Here is a 24,680-nt window from a genome sequence, read left to right as displayed (position 1 = left end):
CCTAGGATTTCATTCTTGTTTTTATATCAAAGATTTCTCATTCTATTATAACAATAATCACTTAATCATATCCTAAGGATTTTTCATCTATTGGCCTGCTTCCTATTTCTAGTGTGTCATATCTCATTGGGTCATCTACTATTGTTATTTCTTGTAGCTAGGTGTATAGTTTATTGTGGCTAAGGAAACACCTATCAAGGGTTTATGTATTATTATTATAGGTACACAATTTACTTTTGTTTCTCATGACTCAACTACTACTAGTACATTGCCTCTTGATAAGTAGGAGATATTTTCCACAAGTCAAATTATGATATTGCTATTAGGATTCAACTATGTAGTTTTCAAGTCAAACTCATTGAACCATGTTTGATACATCTTGATTAGGCCAATCTCTAACTTTATTTAAGTTATGGTTCTATAAACTTATCCTTTACTTAGTTTTGAGAGTGCAATATTTGAGCTACAAACTCTAAATAGATCTCTTCCTGACTACACCAGGTGGCAAGCTCTTATTCCTTCCCTAAAGAAGATAGTGCTATTTGTTTTATATGTTTTCAATTTTCCACGTAGTGTTCTCATTCCCTCCTTAAGGGTTTGTTGGGATAGGAGAGGCTTTAGGACAAAAAAATCACATGGAGGCCTTGCAGAACATTGGAGAAATCAATAAGACTTCCAATAATGACTACTAGCTTGCCACATGTCAAAAGTGGGGATAGGGTGTGTTAAAAGATATATTCATAATGAATAAGCCACTTATCACAAAGGAAAGACTTCCTAATATTTTTGATCCCATTCAAAGAAAAAAGTGTGCTGTTGATCTAGAAAATTGTGTGGAAGTAGATATATCTTGACTTAAGTCAAGGAAAAGACACCAAAAATAAAAAATAGAAGGAGCAACACCATAATATCAATCAAGGTCATGGGCAATCCAAATGGTGGCCATCCCATGTGCATGTGATTAAAGGGAATGATTTGGGATATTCAAAATAGAGGCAGTTGCAATAGTTGTCATAATAAGATGGACACATGGTAAATATGAGGAGGACATTTCAGTTGTAAAAATCATTCCTAGTCAAGGAAAGGAATTCTATAAAATCCTGCGACCATCCCTATAATAAGGGTCATCATTTTTTCATAGAAAAACACTTTGTATTCAACTATTTTTTTAATTCCATTTCTTACAAAGAAGGAAAATAATATTTTATAAATTTAGTAATTTACATTTGTGATCTACATTTAGCATGTTTGTTCTTAAGTAGGGCATAAAACTATGCCTTTGTTTTCCTTTCACTTGTTTTATTTAAGCTAGCATGCTTTGTGCCACTTTTATTTAGAAGAAAATATAGTAAATTCATTTTGGCTTTTCTATTTCTTGGTTAATCTATGAACTATAGATCATGTAAAAGTTTGTACTCTTCCTTTTTTCTCAGATTGGGAACTAGATTATTCTCTTAAGAACAAATTGAAGAATGGTTGATTATTTTTAAAATACTAAGGAATATCTTTATTTTAATCAAGCCCTATTATTTTCATGGGAGGATTTGAAATATATGCCCTATGTCTCTACCACTTTGTGCATTTCATTTTAATATTAATAATGAAGTATTGGTGAGTCACCTTAGTTTCGTTATTTTCCATGTCTTCCTCCCTTTCCTTTTTTATCCCTCTCTAAAAGATGAAGAGTTAGATGGTAAAATCTTGGAGGTTTCCTTGTAGAATAAAATCAAGTCCTAGGTCCCATGTTTGCGAAAATTGTGGAATGCCCTTACTAAGGCACAGGCCTTTTAGGGAGCAAAAGTTTTCTTGGCATGCTCTTTGGGACCGTTTAGATTAACATTGTTGAAGATCTAGTACATTCCTTATCTTTATTCCTCAAAAAAGTATTCAATCAATGGCCAATTATTCGTCATGATCATGAATCAAACAGTATGTGTCTCATTTCTAGCTTCATATGAACCTATCTTTCCTATGTAAAAAAACTTTTAGCAATTTTTTGTTCATGTTTATGCTTCAATTGTTGGCAATTGACACTCTATTGGTTGCTTTCACTATGTTTTCATTGATGGAAATATGATTTTGTGTTTTGCCTTCATATGGTGTACCGACAGGCACATCATAGATTCTACACCAGAACCAGCACCGACAGGTCAAAAGATTTCTTTGGTCACTGAAAATGCAGGCTAACATGGTATTGTAAAGGTTATCGGTATTAGAGGCTGACATATCTTGGATCTAGCATCAAAAAATTGTTTTAATGTTTATACATTTATGTTATATGGCCGACATGTAATTTGATATTGTATATATCTTTATAAGCCGATATAAGGCATAAAGTTGTATAGGGTATATAGGGTAGTTTGATTAGACCATTTTGTGATATAAGGAGATAGACATGAGATAGGAGATTATGATGATGTGAATGTAATATGATGTAAAATATATCGGTGAGATTATGTATGTGAGGAATTAATTGCAAGGGTTATTCTGGTAAAAGGGGTTTAGGGTTTCTAACTGGAACATACAAAGCTTAAACTGGAACTGTATTCTGGCATAGAAGATACTATCTTAGTAGTTCACACTTCTCTGGATTGTTGTCTAGAATTTTATATAGTCAGTGAGGCTCCTATTGTGATTGAGCAGTGTTCTCTAGGCTGTAAGCCTTCCTGCAAGTGCAAGCCCCTCATATTTTGTAATATCTCTTCATATGGCTAGTGGATTGATATTGTGGGTCACAAATCCCACCGTGGTTTTTCCTCTTTGAGGTTTTCCATGTATAAATTTGTGTGCTATGGTTCTCATTTATGTGTTTGGCTTATTGGTTGCTTTAATTCTTTCAATTTTGTTTATATTAGTATACCAATTGGTGTATGAATGTTTTGCTAAAGATAAAATCTACTATTTTGGTATAACACTGATTCACCCCCCACTCTCAGTTTTATTAGTTTCCAACAATTGGTATCAGAGCATTGCACCTCAGAGGAAGTTTCACATCTTGAGGAAGATTCAGAAATATGAATCATTGAATATGGATTTGGAGAAGCAGCTTGAGATGGCACTTGAAGATTATGACATTGAAAGGTTGAAGAACTTAAAGCTACAAGATGAGTTGAATTCTTCTAAGGAATTCATTATTGTATTACAAGAGAGGCTATCATTTGTTCAAGCTAGGGGGAAGGAACGTTTGCAAAATCCAAATGATGAAGAGAAAAATGGACTTAACGAGCAATGTTAAAAACTAAGTCAGGAGAAAATGATTATGAAGAATGAAATAAAAGTTATAACTATGAGGATGTCTAAGGAGATTGAGGAGAAAAAGAAAAAAGGAAGAAAACCTTGCTATATCCTTGAAAAACAAGTTTGAAGAATGTGGTAGGTTGATTCATGAAAATGATATGTTGAGAACTGATTTGGTACAATCCCAGAGAAATGAGCAAGAGCTTGAGAGACAAATGATAATACAAAGAGAAGATTTAACTACTACAAGTGAGTACAAAGAAAAATTCAAGGTCAACTCAGCACAACTTGATGAGTTATTGAAGAAACAGAGGCAGATTGGAGATTCTAGTGGACTTGGATTTGAGCAGGGATAGAGTTTTGGTAAAGCTAATGAAGATCAAAACCATAAGGCACTGGTAAGACAATTCAATGCTTATAAATTCAATGGTAGATGTTTTGTTTGCAATAGATTTGGTCGCATGGCTAGGCAATGTAGAAACAGAGCAAATCAGAACCCCGAGTCTGCTTGCGGTAAATGTTCTAAATACAATAAAATTTGTCATAAGACAAAAGATTGCAAAATGAATGTAAAATTATATGCTTTTGGAAAATTTGGACATATGGCTAATCAGTGCAGGTCAAGAAATTTCACTGATTTTAGAAAAGGAATTAAGAAGAGCAATGTTACATGTTATGCATGTAATGAAGTTGGACATATTGCTAAGTTCTGTAGAAGCAGAAATCCACCGGTTTCTAATGGAGGATAAAATGAAAAAGGTAAAGAGAAGGTTAGTGAAATTCAACAAGATCATACTCAGAGATGGGTTAGGAAGACTGAAGAACAATCATCAGATGGGAATGTCCCGGTTACTTATCTGGTAAAAGAGGCTACTCTTGCACCGATAGGAAGCTCATCCGGTAACTAAGGCAGATGCCTTAGGGGTAGGAAAAATTTATGAAGATGTTGCATATGAAAGATGTTCCAGAAATTGGAGAGGACTATCTGGCATGGATATGTTCTAAGAAAGATCCGGTATCTTTCACTGGCAGTCATTTATGTCAATGGAAGTTTAGGATTTTTTTCGATGGTTAAAAGGTCAAATACATTTCACTATTAATCACTCTGCATTTAGAATGATTTCAGAGTGATTTAGAGTGACTAAGTGTGATCAAAGGCTATTCAGAGGCAATTAGATTTCTTCTTGAATGATTTCATCGGCGTTTGGAAGAATTTTTTGAAGGTTTTAACTAAGAGCAATCAAGAGATATTTTTCTTTAAACATGGAAGCGAGATCATCTTCTATTCCTATTTTTGTTGCAAACCCAACTATAGTGGAGGCCAAGGACTGCCTTGGGCTAATTTTCAAGCAATATCCACATGTGGCTACCCAGGAAGATTCGGTTGGAGCATTTTCACACGTTCTAGAGGGAGTTGTGTATGTAGACGATGTTAGGGAATATATTCATTGTCATATAGAGGACTTAGGAAATTTAGAGATCAAGGGAATGTATATGAGTGAGATAGTGGGAGAATCTGGAAAGATCAAACCAACATATAAACATATTGAAGAACTAAGGTTTACAAGAATTTTGGATATACCAGAGTTTCAGGATGAGATAATTAGATATGTACTAAGCAGAGTACATGGGGAATTCATATGGTTAAAGAGACCTTACAAAATCACTTAGGAAGCCATCTAGACAATTACTAGTTTACCATTGATAGGGCAACATCTAGACAAGAAAGTTTCAAATGACTTCGTGAGGAAGATCACCGGCACTACATCTAACAAAAGATCCATGAAAGCAATCACTATCACTGACACCGACATAAAATTTGGTAGCATGATTATCAAATATAAGGTAACTCAATCAAACTGACTGAATTCTCTTTCTAGTTCATGCATTTTGGCTGCATATAAAATGATGAGAGATAATGTAAAGTTAGATCTATGCAATTGTATGCTTGATGAATTGTTAATCAACTTAGGAAAGATTAAGGGTGAGAAGAAGGGCACTTTCTAGTATGGGAATTTGTTAGTCTGCTTGATGTTATATTTTTTGAATGATTCACCCAGTTCTGGCAAGAGGCAATGGGATTTTTACATTCCAATAGGAATACAATTAAAACAGTCAATTGTTGCATTAGGAAGCCACATAGATGATAAGATATGGGGTTATTTTAGGGCATTTCAAAAATCTATGAGGTCTAGGGTAAGGGTACCTGAGCATATTGTAGAGAAATATTCTATCGACATTTGCTTCATGGTAAAGAAGGATGAGACTCTCATGGAAGTAGTTAAGCCACATAATATTTGGATTGAAGAAATGGGCTATGAGGTAGATGCACAGATTCTTGATGCCTATGCAAAAATGCTAATTGATGCACCGATTGATGAGGTAGAGAAGACCTGTACAACTGCACAATAGAAGACTCAAGAGGTTGAAATAGAGTTCAACCAGAAGAAAAGGGAGAAAAAAGAAGGAAAATCAAGTAAGTTTATACATAAGGTCTCAAAGGACATAAAGGAACTAATTGATGTTGTCCTGGAGAAAGGTAGAAAGAGGAAGGATCCGAAAGTTCATATTGAACCTATTACTGTAGATTCTAAATCAGAGGATGACACACCATTAGCATTTAAGAGGGTTGTTAGGAAGAAACCGGAGGAAACAAAGGTGGAAGCAACAAAGCAATTGGTTAGGAAGGTCACAATCAAGCTACTGGCACAAAAGTAAGCACCTAAAGATACACCTACAGCTACATCTGGTACTGCCAAGAGGAAGAAGATGGATGACACTGATTCTGGTAAGGTTTCACCTAAGACTTATACATAAATTGTAGATGAAATCACAAAAGAGGGCATGTTGAAGAATGTTAAATTTTATTATGAAAACTTAGAGGATGATGAATAGAGAGAGGTATAGGAAATAATCTTATTATACTTGGATATCTATAAGAAATCCTTAATAGAGATAAAAAATCAAATACCGGCTGAGTTGTATAACATGTTAGATGCTAGAAGATTATTTTCTATGCAAGAAGATAAACACATTAAAATGCAAGAACTATTAGCCATCTATGTTACTATAGCTCCAGATGAAATGGAAAAGACAATTGATGCAGCATACACAAAAGTATACAATAGCAAACATAGGATAACTAGTCTAATGCTTGGGAGAGTGAATGAAGTAATAAAGGAAACTCAGAAAGGATGGATTACATTTTTGGGATAACATAGAGGATTCTTCACTTAACCGGAGACCAAGACAAACATTTTCGATACCCTGGTTGAAGGAAAAGGAAAAGGGATTATGGGCACTTCACCATCAATTTTGAAAAATATCAAGATAGTGGAAATTGAGCCATCGATAAATATAGATGTACAAATACCAATTAATAATGAGAATGAACAAGCTAACATTGTATAGGATACTAATATTGAGGACATTTGTCCTCTGAATACAAATGTACAGGTTGAGGATATTGTTCCTATAATGGAACCAATAGCTACACAGACTGCACCAAGTGGCGAAGCCACCAGTGCAAGTAAGGAGGTGATAAAGGAGAAAATAGGGGAATCTGACAGGGAACTAGTTGTTGTCCCATCATTATTGTCAATTGACACTTCTTAGGTAGAAAAGAAAACCATCACAGAGATGAGTCCCATTGAACTGATGATGATGGTTGTTCAAAAACTGATGGAGGGAAGCACAAACAAGGAGATTATAGATCAATCAATCATTGTTTTACACAGATTGGTCTTAGAGTGTAAGATTGAAAATGAAGCAATCCCTTCTGGAAAGCTTAAGGTAACCACTAAGCACATATCAAAAGGCTTTCAATCCTTACAAAAAATCTCTAACCGACAAGCACTAGAAAGATCTACTCAGGCTAAGAGAGTCGCTTTTGATCAGGTAAATGAGACAGAGAAGAAAAAGATCGAGGAGAAGATAATTCTAATAGAAAAATCTTTAAAACAATGTAAAATTATCTATAGGGTGTGTTGCAATACTGAAATAATTACAACAAATGTAGATAAGTAGATAAAAGAGATTTAGGAGAAAATTAAAATTATCGCTAACTCTTTTGATGAATTAATTTCATTGACAACATCAATTGATAGTAAAATTTTGATTTTGGAGAATCAAATTTCTGCTCTTGAGAAGAAAAGGGACAAAATAATTCAAAGAGCCAGAAGTCTGAGAGGCTTGGAGATTCCAAGATTCGATTCACTTTGTGTACATAAGAAAGAATGCATGGATATGGTGGGAAAGCCCACACTGGTAGGGGTAAATGAGAAAGAATCGTTTGCACATTTATTGAGTGGACTTGTATCTATTTCTGACACATTCAAAACTAGTTGGGATACTTATGTGGAGTTATTGGAGAAGGCTTATCCGGAAATTTTGAAATTGGTTAAGCTCCGGTAAGATATTTTTGGAGGTATGGAGTATTTTGAATATTCATCTCAGGGGGAGCAAGGCAGGATGGAACCGGTAGATGAAACCTTCACCATTTTTCACATGAGTGTTGCCACCAATGCCAAAGGGGGATATTGTTGGCAATTGACACTCTATTGGTTGGTTTCACTATGTTTTCATTGAAGGCAATATGATTTTGTGTTCTGGCTTCATATGGTATACTAGCATGCACTTCACAGATTCTGCACTGGCACCAAAAAGTCAGAAGATTTCTTTGGTCACCGACAAATGCAGGCTGACATGGTATAGTAAAGGTTATTGGTATTGGAGGCTGACATATCTTGGATCCAACATCGGCAACTTGTTTTAATGTTTATACATTTATGTTATCTGGTCAACATGTAATTTGATATTGTATATATCTTTGTAAGCCGACATAAGGCATAAAGTTGTATAGGGTATATAGGGCAGTTTGATTAGACCATTTTGTGATATAAGGAGATAGACATGAGATAGGAGATTATGATGATGTGAATGTAATATGATGTGAAATATATCAGTGAGATTATGTATGTGAGGAATTTATTGTAAGGGTTATTCTGGTAAAGAGGGTTTAGGGTTTCTAACCAGAACAGACAAAGCTTATATCGGAATTGTATTCTGGCATAGAAGATGCTATCTTAGCAGTTCACACTTCTCCGGATTGTTGTCTGGAATTTTATGTAGTCATTGAGGCTCCTATTGTGATTGGGTAGTGTTCTTTAGGCTGTAAACCTTCCTACAAGTGAAGGCCCCTCATACTTTGTAATATCTCTTCATATGGCCAGTGGATTGATATTGGTGGTCACAAATCCCACTGTGATTTTTCCTCTTTTAGATTCTCTACATATAAATATGTTTGTTATTGTTCTCATTTATTTTTTTGGTTTATTGGTTTCTTTACTTCTTTCAATCCTATTTATATCAGTATACCGATTGGTGTATGAATGTTTTGTTAAAGCTAAAATCTACTATTTCGATATAACATTGATTCAACACCCCCCTCCCCTCTCAGTGTTATTGGTTTCCAACATCAATTTGAAAGGTTACTTTGAGTATCAATTTTTCTTCCCCCCTTTCCTTCTCCTAGAAAAATGATCCATACATCTGCAAACCTTTAATAACCTAAGCCATTATATTTCCCAACACCTTGATAAAAGGGTTCTCATTCAAATTAGCATCAAAGAGATAATGGAATATTTTGAAGACTAGTTGAGGTCAATTGAAGTAAAAGAACATACATATCAAGACCAACTTGCTTATCATTCCTTTTTATAGTGATAAGAAATAGAAGAAAAAAGAAGGAAACAAGAAAAAATGCTTGTGATCCAAATTTCTATAGAATGCAAAGAACCTCTTGCATGTAGAGAAAAATTATTCCCCATATGAGAATCCTTGCCTACTCAAGGAGATCAATTCTTCTTATCTTGGCTAAGAAATATTTTCCCTTCATAAATCCATCATCTTGACACAATCTCAATATTTAAAGGTGGGCCTATTGTCTCGAGATGAGACTAGTCTCACAAACAAGAGAAAGGGATAAAAAGGAACAAGGATAGTAAGGCCCCATACCCACAAGAAAAGGAGGTAAAAATTGATAAGTAGACTCAATAGTAGTGTGACTAATTTATTCTTGAGAAAGACAAAGCAAACAATTCATTCTTTTTATTTCATTATTTTCCTTTCTTTGTTGAAGATAAAGGAAAAAATACGTCTATATCAGCTCTAGGGACAACATTACAACAACAAGGTAATATAATAGACTCCTATGAACACCTAGTGTCCATCACAAGATCTAAAAATGAAGCAAGCACTAAGGAATAAGAAAAGGTCATTTTGGATGCCTTAGAGAATCTGCACACAAAAAATACCTCTCTATCTAGGAAGAAAGTAAAGAAGAGATGGAAAAAATTCAATTCTAGGATAAATTGGAAAAAAAAATCTCCTCAATAGAGATCAAGGCAGCATTACAAAGAGCAGAAAACAGTGAGAAACGAAAAAGGGACTTTGTTCTTGTACCTTCACAAGAGTCAAAAAGTAAAATATATGTGGAAAGCAAAAGTATAGAGAAAGAAAAATGTAGTCATGATCTCACAAATCTAATACCTTCAAGAGAATGTCCTATTTGATATCTATCCCAACAAGGGAATTTCTAGTCTCCTTTAATCCTGTTCACTTCAAAACTTGAAAACAAGCTTCTCAAGAAAAAAAACTCACCCTCACATTACCAAAGGATAATATCAACAAATTGGAAGACTTTATGGTCCCTCACTTGTGGGAAGAATTTAAGAAATTTTAGTCATCTATCTTTCCCCTTCACTCTACCCCTTGTTCAAAAGCATGTGAAGTGTCATAAAATAGGCACAAAAGGAAGTTATTTCAAAATACCCATTAATGGTTTTGTTTAGCTCATAAATTTCCATAGTATATTTTGTTAGGGTAGGACTAGTTAGTTGTTCTTTTATTTCCAAGAAGTGCTACTACACATTTTATTCCCTTCAAGGGTTGCATTTTTTTTGTTTCAAGCTTTCCTCCAAGTGTAGTTGTGCATAATTTTTTACACTCAAAATTCCCCACACTCAAAGATTTATAAATTATTAGAGTGTCGTCATCCACCACAAAGTGGTGATGCAAGTTTTTTTAAATGTCTACAATGCATGGAATTTATCATGATCTCATAATATCTCATGCATGCTACCCAATAGCATAACATGCCAAGGCTTTAATGTAGATGCTTCTAGTTTCCATTTCACATCATTCATCCAACATGTTCACTCTACGTGACACCGATTTTTGTATGTGGTGACCAAAAACCTTAAATTAAAATTGATGCATGGCAAAGGAGAATGTGGAATCCATATTTTAAGTTATAGGTGGTATTTTTCCGTGTGGTTTTAGTACTTTTCTCTAATATATACATGTCACAGTAAAATATCATAGTAAATATGGTTTTCTTTAAGTTTCATTTTAAGCATGCTAAGAGAGAATCTTTATAGAAAGAAAATAAATAAAAACTATCAACATTCATGTATAAACACCAAATAATTGTTGTAAAAGATTAAAATAGTAAATTTTATGTATATGTATTCATTTATATAGTATTATTTTTACATGTATACACGCATGTTTTTTACCCTTGATTATTACTGCAAAATTTCAAAGTTGACCTTCCAAAAATCACAAAATTATCTTGATTTTTTGTTTTAAAATAATAAAGAAAAATATTTTGTCTTAGGCACAAGGCAGTAGAGATCTATAGTTCTCATGATAGGGAACTATTTCTTTCATAATCCTCTTCGTCAATGTCCTCATTTGTTTCCAACATGACCCTCCCAATTAGCAGGTTGTCATCATCACTATCCAACTCCCAGTTGTCCACTAGAAATCAAAAATCCTCTAGCCATTTTGCATTAAAGCCTAGTTCTTTGATGGTAACATTTTGTAGGAACTCTTATGCATGTCTGTAGTGGAATCAATGAACACTGGGAGGGGGGGTGAATCAGTGTTTTATAGTTTGCAAGCTTATTTACTGATTCTCAATCCACCAGATGCATATGAAGGAAAGAAAAATGCAAAAACATAAAGTAGACCACCACACAACCATAACACCAATATTTTTACATGGAAAACCAAAAAGGGAAAAACTGTGGTGGGACTGAGTACCCCAAATATTATTAAACTATGGCAAAAAGTATGATAATATTACATAAGGGGAATGTACTTGCATTCAAGCACACTGCCTAGAGCTCACTACTCAATTACAAAAGGGCTACAACTCATAGGAAGGCTCATTGCCTTACAGGATATTACAATTGATTACAATAATGAATGAACTGAAGTATAGAATCTAACTATGCCAAAATGTAGTTTCGGTTCAGCTCAAATTATCTTTTGCAATTGATTTGTCATTTTACTTTGTTCTTATGCTCTGTCACACACCTGAGTATCAAGACCTTCAATCACATTTACCAAACTTGACAATTTGCTCATACATCCTTTCCTTACTCCTAAAAACACCCCAAAATGTGCTAGACATTGCTACTGCTAAGATATGTTGTTGTCATTGATGTCAAGATATTCATGTGATTTATTGCTCCGATGGTTGCAGATTGGTTTATTGGGATCATGGTTCAGTATATGGAGTATTTCTAGTATTGTTATATCTTTTTATATCAGTTTTAGTGATCTAAAACTTAATTGATCATATGATATGATCCAGTTTGTAGCTTGGTTTTTCTGATTAGTACTTTATAGAGTTTGGTATTTCCTCTGGTATATTCCAGTGTAATTAGATCTTTTGCTACATTTTTGGGAGAATGTTTTGGATGTCCATGTGTATCTTCATTTCACATGGTCCATGATTTGGTTCTCCATAAGATATAATTCGATATCGAGTTGTTCTTGTTTGAGTGTTCTTGAGTTTCAGATGTTGATCAATAAATATTTGATGTGGTGTTGGTGCAACTATTGCAGATGGTTCTAATGTGCTTGTTTTTTTTCCTAGTCATGTTCTATTTATTTTGGTGGTCCGCATTGATTCTTGTGTGTGGTGTTTGTGATCTTGTTGATCCAGTGATATTCTTCATGCTATGCAGTATTCTTGGTGGTGTATCATGTTGCGGTTGATATTGGCATGATTTTCGGTGGTGATGCGTATTTGGAAACTTGGTTTAGGTCCATTTTATGTCATGTATATCATTATATTATTTTAGTGGTAGATATTTTTATCATGTGATATAATTTTGTAATTGTGAGATGAGGGTTTAGTCGAACTTGTTGCTAAGGTTGATGATCAGTATATACAGATGATTTAGTCATGCAATTTGGGTATCAGAATAGTGTTTACATTATCAGAGAGTGGTATATATGGTGCTTAAGAAAATTTATCCTTCAGTGTGGTGTATTGAGAAGATATTGGTGCAGGGCAGATAAATGTGCTTAACTGAAACTGTCATCAAGCATAAGGAGTGGCTATATTTTAGTTCATGTAATCAGGATTATAATCTAATTATTATTGTAAGGTAGTGAACCTTTCCTGAGGGTTGTAGCCTTTCGGGTTATCATATCTTGAGCAGTGAGCTCTAGGAAGTGAGCCTAAATGCATGTACATTCCCCATTGTAATATTTACACATACTACTGTAGAGTATCATCTTATTGTGGGTAGGTTCCCACCATGGTTTTTCCCTTAACCGGGTTTTCCACATAAAAATCTCAGTGTTGCATGTTGTGCTATCAGTTTTCTTATCTTTATTGCTACTGTAGTTTATCGAATTTGTATTTGTTGTTAAGTTAGTTAACATGGTGAAAACTGATTCACCCCCCCTCTCAGTTTTCCTTCATTCTTGTTGCCAACAATTGGTATTAGATCTAGATCCTCAAGAGGAAGATTGACCTCTTGAGGAGATCTGGGATGGCAACTTGAGTTGTTTTCTTTAAGTAGGAGAGTCCAAGATTTGATGGAAGTAAATATGCTATATGGAAGATCTGGATGGAGGTGCACTTGAAATGTCTTGGAGAGGATTATTGGAAGATTACAAAGGATATCTATCACGTTCCTTAGAATGGACCAATTATGGCTACTAAGATCAAGAATGCTGAAAATAACATTAGAGCTAAGGAAGCATTGTTGAGTGCCCTGACTGATTCTGAAATGACTAATATGATGGGACTTTATACTGCACATGAGATCTAGGAAAATATTGAGACCTTGTATGAAGGAGATAAAAAATTCAAATTTTCTAAGTTCCAAAGTTTGAAAGGGAAGTATGAGATGCTGAATATGGGAGAAGATGATAACATAACAACATTCATAGCTAAGGTGAATGACCTTGTCCTAGGTATCAAATGTGCTGGGGGAACCCTTGAAGAAGATGAAATTGTTGGTAAGGCGATGAGATCATTGCCTCCTTCTTACAAACATAAGGTAGTTTCTATTGATGAAATCCGGAGTGTGACTATTATGACAAGCAATATGATGGTTGTAAAGATTGCTGCATTTGAACTGGGTGAGTTTGGGGAATCACATGGAAAGTATGAGATAGCATTTAGAGAATTTGTATTTGGAAAGAAGAATTATGATCTAGAAGAATGTAGAGTATCTGGATGTGAGAGAGAGAGAGAAGAGAGATGGACGATAAAGAAAGAGAACTGGATGAGCTTGAAGCATTGATTTCCCAAAGATTTCCTAAGGAGCTTGTAATTATGATGGAAAATTGCCTCTAAAATGTTTCTCTTGCAATAAGATAGGACATTTTGCTTCTAGGTGCCTGGAAATAATGTCTAAATATGATAGGCATGATAAATATGATAAGCATGATAGGAATGCTAGATATGAGAAGCATGAAAAGTATGATAAGCCTTACAAGCCCAACTGAAAGTTTAAACATCAGAAGAACTATTATTATGCTGCTAATGAAGGTGTTATAGATGAAGAGTCTGAAGGAGATGAAATATTGTTTATTTATATTAAAGAAGATGGACCGGTACCTATTGATTCCACAAGCTACACCATTAAAGAAAAAACTTTAGCTGCTAAAGTTGGAGAGACAGATGAATGGGTGATTGACAATGGTTGTTCACATCATATGACTAGTGATAAAAGAAAATTTGTGAGTATGGAAAAGTATGATGGTGGAATAGTAATACTCAAAGATGGCAAGCTTGTGTGATCCATGGTAGAGGTTCTATTTCCTTTGATTGTAAGCATAATAATAATGATGTCTTGTATGTTGAAGGTTTGAAGCATAATCTTTGAAGTGTTTGATAGATGGTTGACAAAGGTTATGATTTGCAATTAAAGAATGGAAAATGCAAGATCCTAAATGCCTTCGGCATAGATATTGCATCAGGAACTAAGACTGAAGGTAATATATTTCATTTGAATACTGGTGAGAAAATTTTCTTGATTTCTCAGATTGATAAAAGTTTGTTATGGCATAGGAGAATGTGTCATGTTAATTTTGACTCAATGATTAAGATCATTTCTACTCAAGATGTTAGAGATTTTCCTAAAATTGTTAAGCCTTCTAGTCCGATACGTAATGAATGCAAGATGGGAAAGAAAACAAGAATTTCTTTCAAGAGTAAGTAGTATACATCTGATAGATTGCTAGATCTTGTGCATACTGACCTATGTGAGCCTACTGCAATAAGAAGTTTGTAGGGTGACAAATATTTTATGTTATTGATTGATGATTATTCTGGGATGATATGGGTTGCCTTTTTGAGGGAGAAATCAGAAGCATTGGACAAATTTAAGATATTCAAAGAAAAGGTTGAGACTGAGATAGGACTAAAGTTGAAATGTCTGAGATTTGATAGAGGAGGAGAATTGTGTTCTGGTGAGTTTGTCTCATTATGTGAGATGGATCTGATTAGAAGACAATTACCTGCTCCTAGAACCCCATAGAAAAATGAAGTTGTTGAAAGGAAGAATGGGACTATCTTGGATGCTGAAAGGACTATGTTGATTGAAGGGAATGTTCGAAAGATCTATTGGAGAGAGGTTGTTAACATTGTTGTTTACACATTCAACCGAGTACATATTAAACTTGTGATTTCGATAATACTCCTTATGATCTATGGTTCGGTCATGTTCCTACTGTGAAATATTTCAGAATCTTTTGAAGCAAGTGTTATGTCAAGAGAGATGAGGATATAAGAAAATTTGATGCAAGAAGTGATGAAGAAATTTTATTCAACAAGGAACAAAGCCTACCAGTGCTACAATAAGAGACTAAGAAAGATAGTGAAAAGTGAAAATATGAAAGTTGACGAGAACTATAGAAAAGAAATTAGAGCATGCAGATATGATGATGATCAGAATGTTGTCTTAAAGAAAATTTAGAAAGAAGAATTGAAGCAGAATGATCTAGTAGAGAAAGTTAATCCGGATGTTGTTGTTATCAATGAAGAGGTGTAGGAACCTAAAAAATCTGAATAATTAGAAGACTCTGAGGTATGTGAAATTGAATCACTCTAAAAATCAGATCATTGGTGATAAAAATAAAGGTGTGATGACTAGGAGAAGGATAGCTCTTGAAGAGTATGTTCGATCTCTAAAATTGAACCTAAAAATATTGTTGAAGCTTGCAAAGATGAAAATTGGATAGAAGATATGGAAGAAGAATTGAATCATATTGAAAAGAATAACACATGGGTACTTGTGCCTAAACCTAAAGACAAGAATGTGATTGGTACTAAATGGGTATTTAGGACCAAATTGAATGAAACCGGTGAAGTTGTCAAAAATAAAGCAAGACTGGTATGCAAAGGATATTCACAAAAAAAAGGAATTGATTCTAAGGAGACTTTTTCTTCAAAAGCTAGACTTGAAGCTATTAGACTATTTCTTGAATATCTTGCTTATAAATATTTCAAGGTATATTAGATGGATGTCAAGTCATCTTTTCTGAATGGTGATCTTGAGGAAAGAAGTCTACATTGAGCAACCAGATGGATTTTCATTATCAAATGATGGAGATATGGTATGCAAACTGAAGAAAGCTCTTTATGGACTAAAACAAGCCCCTAGAGCTTGATATGCTAGATTGGATAAGTATTTACTGAAATTGGTATTTAATAAAGGTACTATTGATAGTAATCTATATCTCAAGATTGAGAATGATAACATTTTGACTGTTGAAGTTTTTGTTGATGACATTATCTTTGGAGGAGATGATAACTTAAGTATGAAGTTTGTCAGTGATATTTTGAAATAATTTGAGATGTCTATGATAGGAGAAATGAAATTTTTCTTAAGATTATAGATTTCTCAAACTAGAAGAGGTATTTTTATATCTCAAGATAAATATGTAAAGGAATTGCTGAAGAAGTTTGGGTTATAATATTCTAAACCAATTGGAACTCCTGTGGTGACTGGCTGAAAATTTTCTAAGAATAATGAATCTCTAAAAGCTAATCAGACCTTGTATAGATCTATGGTTGGTGGACTGCTATACCTAACTTAGACTAGACTTGACATTATGCATGTTGTGTGCGTGGATGCTAGATATCAAGTTGATCTGAAAGAGAGTCATTTCATTGTTGTAAAGAGGATATTCAGATATCTAAAAGGAACTACAGATTATGGTTTATTGTATCCGAGGAATGATGATATCATGTTATGTGCTTACACTAATGTTGATTGGGTTGGTGATGTTGATGACCGGAAGAGTAAATTTGGTGGTGGATTCTTTTTAGGTAAGAAATTGGTTTCATGGGAAAGTAAGAAACAAGATTCAGTTTCCCTATCCACTGTTGAAGCTGAGTACATTGTTGTTGCTAGTAATTGCACTTAGGTAGTTTGGATGAAACGAATGTTGAAGGATATCAGATTTTTCTATGATGAGCCTACTATAATATATTGTGTTAATTCTAGTGTTATTAATATGTCAAAGAATCCGGTGCAACATTCTAAGACTAAACATGTATCAATCAAGTATCATTTCTTGAGAGAAAAAGTCAATGAAGAGGAAGTGAAGCTAGAGTATGTGTCTACAAAGGAACAAATTTCTGATATGTTAACCAAACCTTTTCCTAAAGATACATTTGTCTATTTGAGAGACAAGTTAGGGGTATCTACCCCTCCTTATGGGAACTAGATGCATTAAGTTGTATCAATCTGGTGGACTTCACAGTCTTATATTTTTATCTAGATTGATGATTTTATGTTGCTACTCTGATGGAGTAGTTTGTTTATGGTTCAATTGAGTTGGTTGTAATCATAATTTATTTATTCTAAGGGGGAGAGTAAGTTTGGTTTTCTATTTTGAGAACCTTTGTCATTGATGTCAAAGGGGGAGAGAAAGCATGTGAAAAACTGTTTTATCAGTTGTTGGTATGCCTAATCTTAGGGGGGGCTTGTTGGAGATATTTTCTTTCTTTCCATTGACTATTTTTCATATCCATATGTTGCCATAAATGTCAAAGGGAGAGATTGTTGGACATTACTTCTACTAGGATATGTTGTTGTCATTGATGTCACCATATTCCTATGATTTATTGCTCTCATGGTTGCAAATTGGTTTATTGGGATCATGGTTCCATATATGGAGTATTTATAGTATCATTATATATTTTTGTATTGGTTTCAATGATCTGAAAGCCTAATCGATCATATTATATGATTCAGTTTGCAGCTTGGTTTTTTTTATCAGTACTTTGCAGACGTTAGTATTTCCTTTGGTATATTCTGGTGTGATCAGCTCTTGTGCTACATTTTTGGGAGAATTTTTTGGATGTTCATGTGTATCTTCATTTCAGATAGTTCATGATTTGGTGCTTCACAAGCTATCTTTCTAGACTGAATTGTTGTTGTTTGAATGTTCTTGAGTTTCAGATGTTTATCGATAAAGATTTCATAAGTGGTGTTTGTGCACCTATTGCAGATGGTTCTAATGTGCTTGTTGGTGTTTCTTGATTCTATTCTATTTGTTTTGGTGGTCTGCATTGATTCTTGTGCAAGTTCTTGGTATTTTTGTTGATCTAGTGATATTCTTTGTGTTATGCAGTATTCTTGGTGGTGTACCATGTTGCGATTGATCTTCACGAGATTTCCAGTGGCGATGTGTATTTGGAAATTTGGTTTAGGTCCATTTTATGTCATGTATATCATTATATTGGTTTGGTGGTCGATCTTTGTATCGTGTGATATAATTTTGTAATTTTGATATGAGGGTTTAGCCGACCTTGCTACTAAGGTTGATGATTGGTATATATAGATGATTTAGTCATGCAATTTGGGTATCAAAATAGTGTCTTCTTCATCAGAGAGTGGTATATATGGTTCTTAAGAAAATTTATCCTTTGGTGTGGTGTATTGAGTAGAGATTGTTATAGGGAAGACAAATGCGCTTAACTAGAACTATCATCAGGCATAAGGAGATTCTATATTTGTAGTTCATCTAATCTAGATTGTAGTCCAATCATTATTGTAAGGTAGTGAACCTTCCCTAAGGGTTGTAGCCTTTTAGGTTATCATATCTTGAGTAGTGAACTCTAGATAGTGAGCTTGAATGCATGTGCATTCCCTATTCTAATATTTACACATACTACTATAGAGTATCATCTTATTTTTGGGTAGGTTCCCACTATGGTTTTTCCCTTAACCGATTTTTCCACATCAAAATCCCGGTGTTGTGTGTTGTGCTATTAGTTTTCTTATATTTTTTGTTACTGCAATTTATCAGATTTGTATTTGTGGTTAAGTTTGTTAATCTGGTGAAAATTGATTCACCCCCTCTCTTAGTTTTCCTTCATTGTTGTTGCCAACAAAATGATCAACCAAATCGATCTTATATATCTATATCAACAAAAACAATCATTAACCATGTCAACTTTCAAAAACCACATAATAGGCAATATGAAATGTGTATCACCAAGTCGGCTCAATTCGACCACAAATCCAAATGTAAACCAAAACAAGATGATAATATGCTTCCCATAAGTCGGCCCAATCGCCTTGAACATGAAACCAATCACTGAAATCAACTCAACAAATCTGCAACACATGAAACACAAAGATAGCTCTACTCAAACTGAATTACTAGATACAAGACCTTTAAACTTGCTCATGAATCAACACAAGATGTTGGGATCACAAGATAAGCTGCCTAGAACTTTGAATTACCTACCTTTTTAATCACAACTAGAATTACACAAATATCAAGATGTACACCATGATCTCTTGCTCAATCGGTTATTGTGTTCCACCTTCTAGACTTATACCTTATGAACAATATGACTTCCAGTAAATTAGATTTATGTATATCGGATGCAATTTCCGAACTAAGTTTCCATCAATGAAAAACCCTAAGTATCTATCCTGCACCAATCTTCATCGGAATAGTGTCTCTTTCCAATACATGACCCTCTCACTTAGCAAGTTGTTGTCATCACTATCCAACTCCGAATTGTCCACTAGAAATCAGAAATCCTCTAGCCATTTTGTATTGAAGCTGGGTTTTTAATTTGATGGTAACCTTTTTAGGAACTCTTATGCATGTTTGTAGTGAACTCAAGGATCCTCAATGGAGCAGGTCTTGAAATTGGCCATAAAAGGTCACCATGGCACCACTATATCATTTTCAATGTATGTCTTTATCTTAGTTATAGTAGCATTGCAAGAACTTGATCTATCCCACTAGTACATTCATTCCCAAACAACCCTCAAGTCATCCTTACAATTGCATCTTTTCGTACTTCTAGGTCAAGCAATGAACCCATGAAGCAAGACACAATATTAGTATTCAACTGGTACAAGCCCCGACTAACCAAAATATAATTTCCTATGATCTACTAAATAGTAGAAAGATCTAAATCATTGTTAGTGTTTATGAAATGTTCTAGTTGTGGGTAATCTATTGTTCTAAAAAATGTTTATTGTGCTTTACTAGTAGGTAGCCTAATTGGGGTGTCCATCATTCCCTAAGCTTGCCAAATTATACTAATACTCTTTATTATGAAGGCTTAATCTCTAAGTTTGGAATGATTTAATAAACAAGGTATGTTCCTTTTATAGAACATTCTTTCTCTTTGTGCACATGCACACAACTATGTGTCCACATTTCAAGGTGAGCGATCACAATACAAAACAAGTTTTCAGGTGCTAGAGCAGTGAACCTAACATATTCTGTATTTAGTAAGTATTCAATTTAATGTCCTTTTATATGAAAATGAGGATTCTATAATGGGAACTTTATTTTTTGAGTTAAGCAAAAAGTTAATACATTTATTTCTCCTATTTATGAGACAACATTTGGCTCAATTTTTCTTAAAGATTTTGATTATCGTGTCAATATTTCTCATTCTACTATTGTCATGTCATTGGTTTGGGACAAAGTCCATGAATTCACTCATAATGGCATATTGAATATTTCCCTAATGTAAAATGTTGTAGGGGAACATGTCCTCTTTAAGTGAAAAATCTAAAGGTTACCTTCACTATCACTTTGGTTTCCAACATAGCTGCTTGGTTTTATTATCAACAGAATTAAAGTATGCAAATAAATCAGTGAAAGCTCCAAAGGAATAAATCACAAATTAAATATATTTAGGTGATTTCAATAACTCTATTAGGGTTCTAAATCCTTGACTAGTAGTAGAACTATGTTTTTCGAAAACCAAAATGATATCCTTGTTGGGGCTATGGACACTCTATTGGATATTCCTGAGAAGTTTGCTAGAATGATGTGTTGTCATTGACATCAACATATTCTTATGGGTATTCAAGTGTTGCAGTTAGATAAAATAATTTGGTTTGGTCAGTGTGTTATAGTTGAGCTGTTATGGTTTAATGGGTTTTGAGATAAGTATCTCTAGTTGATTTAGCTAAAGTTTCAGTGGCTCGCATGATGATTTGATCGAATTATGAGATCCAGTATTGTGGTTGGCTATTCAATTGTTCATGTTGTTCAGTGTTTTGGTTTCTTCAACACATTGCTCTAGAATTGTAATATTTTGGTTTGTTGATTTAGCAGTGTGTTTTGAACATTCATATGTGTCCTACATTCAGATGGTTTGTGATTTAGAGGTCCATGAGTGAATCTTGTAGTTTATCAGTCATTTCAACGCATGTTCTTGAGGTTTGGTAGATTCTAGTATGTGGTGATGTTGCGGTTATTGATGGTGTAATTCATGATGCTTGTGAATGCTTCTGGATCATGTTATATCCATCTTGATGGTCCACATTGATCATTGTGTATATTATTGATCATTTTCTTGATTCGGTTGTGTTCTTCATGTTATGCAATATTCATGGTGATTGTAGTGTGTTGCGGATGTTCGAGGTATAATTATTAAAAGTGTTTCTTGTGTGCAGTGTTGATTTAGGTCTAGACTATGTCTTAGCTGACATTTTTTTGGTCCACATGTGTTGTTATAGTGTGTGAGGTTATATTTTTTTAATTTGTTTTGAGGGTTGAGTTGACCTTGAAATATGGGTTGATGATTTGTATAAATATATGTAATATTCATGTGTGAGATGTATATGTATTAAATGTGCGAGTGGGTGATCAAGTAAATGTGTGAGAAAGTGTTTTGATCTTTAGGAAGTGTGAAGGTAGTGTGTGGCAGATCAGATCAGATTGTGCTTAATCAAAATTGTAACAATACATGAGGAGATGCTATTTTATCATTTCATGATCCTCCTAATGTAATCTGAATGTTTCTATAGGACAACACAAGTATTTCTCAAGGTTGTAGCCCTTCTTGTTTTGTGGTTTGAGTAGTGAGCTCTAGGAAGTGTGTCTGAATGTATGTGCATTCTCCATTGTAATATTTAATTTACTCCTAATAGGGTATTATCTCATTTTGGGTAGGTTCCCGCCATGTTTTTTCCCTTAACCGGGTTTTCCACATCAAAAATCTTGGTGTCATGTGTGTTATTGATGTGGTGATGGTTTATGCTTTCATTGTTAATTACCAGAACTGAATTCAAGTTTGAGTTGTTTAGAGTTTGTGAGCAAACTGATTCACCCCCCCCTCTCAATTTGCTGCATTGTTGCCAACAATTGGTATGAGATCTAAATCCTCTAGAAGAATCTTGATCGCCTGAGGAGATCCGAGATGGAAAATTTTTCTTTTAAGAAGGATAGTTTGAGACTTGATGGAATGGATTACATTCTCTGGAAAAATCATATTACAAAGAATGTGTATAATTCTCCTATGAATGGTTCTACAACCCCGAATCAGATAAAGGAAGATAATTTTAATATTAGAGCTAAGGAAGCATTGTTGAGTGCCTTGTCTTATTTTGAGATGACTAATGGATTTACAAACTTCTCATGAGATCTGGAAGAAGATAGAGAGTTTGTATGAGGGTGATAGCCATGTGAAATTGGCTAAGTTGTAGAGCTTGAAGGCAAAGTATGAGATGCTAAAGATGGGCAAAGATGAGAACATTACCTCCTTTATGCGGAAAATGAATGAGCTTGTGTTGAACATCAGATGTGTCAGTGGAGTGTTAGAAGAATATGAGATTATGGCTAAAGTTTTGAGATCCTTGCCTCCTTATTACAAGCACAAGGCTTCTTCTATTGAAGAGATCTGGATGGTGACAAATATGACTAGATACATGTTGATTGGAAAGCTTGCTGCCTTTGAGTTGAGCAAATTTGGTTAATCCCTTCATAAATCATAATCTGCATTCAAATCTACTATATCCGAGAAGTAAAAATATGATCTAAGAGAAATTTCAACAAGGGTATCTAGATATGAGAAGGACATGAGAGAGAAAGAAGAGGAAGAAAGAGAGCTTGAAGAGCTTGAAGCCCTGATTGCTAGAATATTTCCTAAAGGTGCCGATAAGTATGAAGGGAAGTTACCTGTTAAATGAATTTTCATGTAATAAGATAGGTCATTTTTCCTCAAGGTGTCCCAAAAGAGTTTCTAAGAAGCCATTAAAGCCATATAAGCCTAAATATTAAAAGAAGTGTTACTTTTCTATTGATTAAGGTGTGATAGATGATGAATCTGAGAAGGAAAATGTTTGAATCAAATAACACTTAGAGGGGGGAATGAATCAGTGTTTTGCAATTTACTAAATTTAAAAAACTTATTATTAAACCATCAAATGCATAAGAAAGAAAGTATAATGTAGAAAATCAAAGAAAATAACCACACAACCATAACACCAAAATTTTTACAGGGAAACCTAAAAAGGGAGAAACCATAGTGGGATCTGAAGCCACAATATTATTATACTATGGCCAGTAGTAAAACAATATTATAAAAGGGGAATGCACTTGCATTCAGGCACATTGCCTAGATCTCCTTGGTCAAATACAAAACAAGGCTCCAACCCCGGAGGACTCATTATCCTACAAGTGAGATATAATAGAAAAAACAAGGTCTGAACTAGAATACAACACCTACAAATGCCAAGAATAAGTTATGGTTAGGCTCAAAATGATCCACTACCACTAATCATAAAAAAATGCTCTGCTATATTCTGCTACCAAATATCTGATCACCAAAACTAAAGATGTGCACATGAAACTATTCTCAATCTCTCCCAAAATAATTTCTCTCACCTTGTCACTCATAATCATCAACCATGTCGACCTTATCTATCTGCACCACCAAAATGGATCTCCAACAAGTCAGCTCCACAAAAATGCAAAATATGAAATGTGTAGTCTCATGTCGGCTCAATCCACATATCCATATACCAGAACTAAAACATGTTATCACAAGCTTCACATGCAATGACAAAAAATCCTCAAACACAACACCAATCACTGAAATCATCCCTTCACTTCCGCAATACACATTACCCAACTTGTAAATACAATATCTGTACTCTTCCAAAATCACCGAATACTGGACCAAGAATTATGTACTAGAATCAACACAAAAGGCTAGAATTACAAGATGATCTGTCAAAAATAATCAATTGACTATCCCAATCATCACAACCAAAAATACATCACCAAAAATGAGTTGTGCTCAATAAATCTGTACACTCTGTTCAAACTCTGTCAGACTTATGCCTAAAGTTAATATGACTTCTGGTAGATCAAATCTATAGGTACCAGATAGGATTACTAAACTCCATCAATGAAAACTACTAAGTAATCTGCATGCATCTAGCATCATCAGAACAATTTCTCTTTCCAATAATCTCCCCCTTTCGCATTGATGGCAACATTAAGAAAAATGACAAGTGCTCCAAAATTCCAACACTACAATCAATTCAAAAATTTGTACACTCAACTGACTCCCCCTAAGAATGTGCACCATTTTTTGTTGCTCTCTATCCCTTTGATATCAATAGAAAAGGTAGGAATCCACCAAAACTTATATACAAAATAATGTGTACAATGATCTATGGAAACTTGAAAATATTTGCATAAGTTACCTTCAAGGACTTCAAATAATCATTCCATCCTCTCAGAAAACAATCCATAACATTAATTAAGGCACTAAACATATATGCATGTACTTCTTCCCTTAAGATCTATTGGTACATCTTTTCCCAAAGTAGTAACTACATCCTATT

The sequence above is a fragment of the Cryptomeria japonica genome, chromosome 4, assembly GCF_030272615.1.
Source record: "Cryptomeria japonica chromosome 4, Sugi_1.0, whole genome shotgun sequence".
NCBI classification, from domain to species: domain Eukaryota; kingdom Viridiplantae; phylum Streptophyta; class Pinopsida; order Cupressales; family Cupressaceae; genus Cryptomeria; species Cryptomeria japonica.
This window is presented reverse-complemented; position numbering follows the sequence as displayed.